The following is a 5,892-nucleotide window of genomic DNA, read 5'->3' as shown; positions in this document are numbered from 1 at the left end:
GTTTTAGGAACGTTTCTAGAACAAAGACGTTTTCGTGCCTAAAGGGTCTAGATTGATTCCACAAATTCTAATTTTGTTTCAGTATTCCTGAAGACATCTGGATCTACTCTTTCTCTCTGATTCTAATTGTAAAGGATTCAAATAAAAACTTTAATAATTAACTTTAATTTAACAGTTACTCTTTCTTAAAACTTGTCCCTTAATATCAGAGCCTTCCGCTCTGCGAATAAATCAGGTTTGAATCACCGATGCCGAACAAATTAAATATAAATTATGATATAAATATCATAATAAATACATATCATATAAATTATAATATGTTTGTTTAACTCTGAGACATAACACGAATAAGGGAAGATGATTAATTGATCTTTGCATAATTTTTAATTTATCATTTAAACAATTGTTATAAAAGATAACTTAACACCAGTAATGATACTTAGCTTACCAGATTCATACAGTTCTTTGATAACTGGTTTAGAAAACAGACCTAAAATTGATATTACAATCAGTTTCGTTACAGAGAAGTTAATCGATAAGTACAAAAGACGTAAAGTTATGGAAGCTCTTGAAGATTCGCGAGAAACTGCCATGAAAGTGAAACATCAAGATTCTAAGGATAATCAAAACTGATGTTATTTCTGTAATAAGATAGGACACTTTAATAAGGAATGTGTCAAATACGAAGCGTTGAAAGAAAACAGAACAAAGCAAATAAAGTTACAGGACCTACACATAACGAAAATGGGCATTGTTTCATATCCTGGACCTAAAGCGGACACAACCACTTCTGAAGAATACAGAAGATCCGGGTACAGAAAAGGCAATAAAAAAGGGAAAAGTTCCAAAATCAACATCTGTTGAAATAGGATTTCTGCAAACAGAAGATTGTCGTTTGAAAGATGAAGGAAACAAAGAATATCAAGAAATAAATAAAGACACCCAAGAATGCTGAACAATATTTACTTAATATTGGAAACATTAAGGAATTGTTGTCAATGTTGCGGTAAATTTCAGAGCTCAATTTGAGTTCATCTGCAAAAGGGGAATCTTTTTTGCATTGTATAATGAATAGTGATGAAAAGTGGATAATTCCAAGAGTAGAAAGTATCCCGGACGTGAACGAAAATTTATGGCAGAGCCGAATATTCATGTACCCAAGTTGATACTCTGTATTTGGTGGGATCAGCTAGGCGTAATATATTACGAGCTACTCGAACCCAACGAAACAATTACGGCAGATTGTTACAGACTACAGTTGACGCTTTTGAGCAGAGTATTAAAGGATAAACGTCCGCAATACAAGAAGAGACACGACAAAGTAATTTTGCAACATGATGACGACGCTAGCACACATGTTCTAAAATTAAACAAAAACTATTTAAAAACATTCAAGTGATAAGAACTGCTACATTACCCACTAAAATGGATTTATTGCGGACTATTTAGTATTAATTTCAGATTCATCAGTTATACGAAATTATTTATTACAAACTAAAGAAGACTAATTTCGGATGACAAAAACGTGTCTACAAAATAAAGTTGATTTTATTGGTAGTTTTTTTAAGTTAAAGTATGCATCACTTGTGTATTTGTTTCACAAAGTGAATATATGCAAAAAAAAGTTTCTTCAGATCTGGATGGAAAAATTGTATGCTCATGGAATATTCGAGTCTCACTCAATTTGCAAAGGGATTCAGTCGAAAGGAGAAGCATCGGTAGCTTCTCAATCGTCCTCGGAAATGGTCTGATTTTGAACAAGAGAACGAGGGGTACTGATTTTAGACGGTTGGTAATCTAATAGTTACGGACGGGTAATTGAGTGGGTGGCTTTTGGTGAGAGCGAGGAAAGATTCGTTCATGGAAGGGCGGAATAGAGAAAGAGCTAGAAACAGAGTATGAGACTTTGTGGTGAAGGTTGAAGAGAGAAGGAGAAAGAGAGCAGAAGAGAGACAGAAGATGAATAGAACTGCGAGAGTCAGATTCAGGCGACTTGCAACGCTCCCATAATGAAATCAAGGGTGTAATGGCCCCGTCAGAGCGCAAACCCCCCTCCCACCAATCCTTCCAGCTATATACTTACACTCTTACAGCTTTGACGCACTGTAAAACCATTACACTTTAAGGTCGAGAGAACACCAAAGCTAAAACATTCACTCTCATCCACTATTGTCAGCTTGGATGAAGCTTAGGTACAATTCGCCATTGAGACTTTTCTCGTAATAAACAAAATTTACTGCACCGATAAATTTACGAACTCTTCTGGGATAAAATTAAACACTCTTGAAAGATTAGAAATATTTTCCCCCTTTTATTACTGAAAGTGAAATTTAACAATGGTGATAGGATTTTAACAATGACCCAACCTATACTGACAAAGTTAATTCACAATTTTCATTTGTACGATCTTGTAAAGAAAGTGCTATTGAAAGTTTATTTATAGATATATGTGTAAATGTGCTTTGAAATGCGTTGAAATGTTTCGCATATTCACAGTTTTCTACTTAACTGTGCAATATTCCAATTTTATCAAAAGTGGATGTTATACATATGTAGCATAGCATGTAGAAATTGTGGAGAGAATATTAGAGACTCTCGGAACTGTTCTCGACTTTGCTCATACTCCCTTCCACTTAGTAGCTATCACCCTGCTTCCCAGAATCCCAGATACATATTCCACTCTCTCTCTTGTGGGGAATTTTACAAGAAATGGATTTCGCAGGCTTTCATCCAGTGTAAAAATACGATTCTGTTCCCATTTTCTTCTGTTTACCACTTTATTCCTTCATGTTACAAATACTGTTTTTTTTCTCTTGTTAATTTTTCAAATATTGCTTCTCCATTTAACGGGTGGATTGAAAATTATAAAGAAATGCTATTTATACTAAGTATTTTAGAAAATAGATAATTTTAAGAATACAAGAAATCAGAAAAATATGTTAAACTAAAGACATTTAATATTAAGCTCTACAGTGTGTTTTTGGCGTGGACAACAACTGCACAAAATCTGACAACAAATATACAATAAATAGTTTCAGATACATATTCAGGAAACCCAAATAGACTAAAAAATACTTGATTTGATGAAAGTTCTGAGTAGGAATTTCTCGTGTCGACTGATTAACTTAAAACAGAATTATTTTTTAATTTTTCGTTTTTAAAAACGTTTGCAAAGTGGATATCACTTTGGTAAACTACTGCGTTTGGAGACCGACTTAGATTAGACGTACACAAATTTACCTAGACCATCCCTATTAAATTTTCTTGACAGAAGAGAGTAAACCTGTAGAAGACAATCTGCTTATAGACAGTCGAGCTCTAAAGGCATGTACCGGACAATAATCGATAGTGCATACCATTGTACCTCGACGTCAGAGCTCCAGCTTGATATATCTCGATAGTAGTGAAAATACCAAAGCTTCAGCCAAAATCTATGTGTCGTCACCCACCTAAATATTAACCTTATTCGAAGGTACTTAACCTAGATGATCGCAAACTATGTAGTCTTTGAGAAGATTATGGAAACCTAGAGACTTTACCTAACTATACTGATAAAAATAATAAATTAAGTTCGTCGAATCTGGTGCTAAGACGCCCCAAATCCAGTCAAACATTGTGTTGGATATTTACAAATTGCAACGATACTCTCACAAACACACAGATACTCACACAGAATTGTACCTACACTAACAAGTTTAAGTTTATTACTACGGTTCATACCTGAAGGACCAAAAATGTTTAGTTCAAAAATAACTACAGTCAAGTGTAGTTGATTGTCGTTTTTCCAAAATATAAATTGACAGTTTTAAAGTAACAAGAATACTCACGTGTATAAATTGTGTTTATGTGCATATTATATGTTTTATAAAGGAATATTAAAGTGTGTTTTATTTGTGTTAACAGTGAAACCTATTTTCCTTTATCCTGAGAAATATTATTTTGTCTAATATTTCTAATACATTGTTCTCGTGTTACGTTCGAATCGTAACTATTTTAATTTTTTTTATATTTTTTAAAAATTTTATTAAGATTATATAGAATCTAAAAATGGGTAAACATGTTAATTAAAATTAAGTACACCTTACACTAAACAAGCATAAATAAATGCTAAGGATTAATATATATATATATATATATATATATATATATATATATATATAGATATATATATATATATATATATATATATATATATATATATATATATATATATATATATATATATATATATATATATATATACTACTCATCAATTTGTTATTACAAATCATAGAGAAAATCCATAAAAAGAAATAGTTATTTTAAATTTTTGTTTAGTATGTAAAATTACTAAATTATAGTCTCGATAAAAAGAATATGAAAAGAAATCATTTAGGGAATGTAGCGACCGTCTCGGAAATTCGTCAATTTTGCAAAAGTAGTCACCTACACAAAGACTCTTTAAAGTACTTATAAAAAATTACTAACAAAGGAGAATACATATTACACACGCGCAAAATCCAATAGAGAACAACAAACTCTATCACGCCATTTACCAAGGAATTTGCAAGCTTGCAAAAAGCTTTCTTGGTAACAATAAAATCGGCGGGCCGTGTGCATAAGTTTCTCCCACCTACAAAAATTGAGTCAAATTCTAAGGTGTGAACGATTTCCTTTTTGGATTAATCGAAGAGTTTTATTGAGTATTTCCCGCAGAGCAGACGTTTACTATATCCTTATTTTTTCTTTTCCCGCAAAAAGCGAAAGTAGATTATTTTTCTTATCCCCAAAGACAAGGGTTAAAATTCAAATATTGAAGTGAGTGTTTTCTTAAAAAAGATAGATTTATAGAAATCTGATATTGTTATTTAACAAGAATATTAATTAAAAAAAGGAATAAAATAAAAGAATATATCAAAATATACAAAAAAAACAAGTAAAGAAGTAAAACATAAAAAAGTGAATATTTAAAAGAGTGAGTTAAAATAAAATAAAAAAAAAGAAAGTAAAATTTATTTAGCTTTAAACTATAGTGTTTTTCTGAGTGATTTAATTAAAATCTCAAAGTGAAGTTCAGTTAATGTTATAATATATGAGAAAAACGAATACAAGATATTGAAATTCAAGCCTTGTATTTGAGATCTAAGACCTTTTACTCTCAGTCTCTTTAAATTCTAGAATTTATTCAGAAAATAAGATAAATGTTTAAATACGGTGATCCCGAATTTTAAGCATCACAAATATTATTTTTTGAATATTGTCTCAGATTTAGACCAATCAGAGAGTACAAATTTAATTACATAGAAGAAAAACAAAGAAAACGAAATTACGTTTTTATAAAAAGTAAAAAGTATAAAATATCGATAAGAGCATAATTGAATTTAAAAACAGGATATCATCCATAAGTGTCGATATTACCCTATATAATAAAAAGGGAGAAAAAGATTTTTCTCGTACTAAAAAAGAAATTAATTCATTAAAATTACAATTTACAATTGGTGAGTAAGCTATATAATAATTCCACATTTATAAATTTTCATGACACATACACACATACACACAAGGTAAAATTAATGTTAATATAGTAATTTTCTTAGTTTAATAAAAGTGTTCATGTTACGAAAGCTAAAGAATTTACATCGTTTATTGTATTCTTAAAGGGGGCAATTTTAATAATTATTAATACTGATTATAAATATATACAATATTTTCAAGGGATATTTTTATTGTAACTATTACTGTATTTTTCTTGTTATTGCTACTTTATTCTTATGTTTTAAATAAAATAACCTAGATTATGTCATTAATATGAAAATTGAGTCAAAATACGTGAAGTGTACCCGAAATTCTCAATTTGCCTATATATATTTAACAATGATTGGAATTGACACATAATTATATGTTATTTAACAG

The sequence above is a fragment of the Leptopilina heterotoma genome, unplaced genomic scaffold (genome assembly GCF_015476425.1).
Source record: "Leptopilina heterotoma isolate Lh14 unplaced genomic scaffold, ASM1547642v1 Lhet_227, whole genome shotgun sequence".
NCBI lineage: Eukaryota > Metazoa > Arthropoda > Insecta > Hymenoptera > Figitidae > Leptopilina > Leptopilina heterotoma.
The sequence above is the reverse complement of the archived record's forward strand: the minus strand, read 5'-3'. Positions refer to the sequence as shown.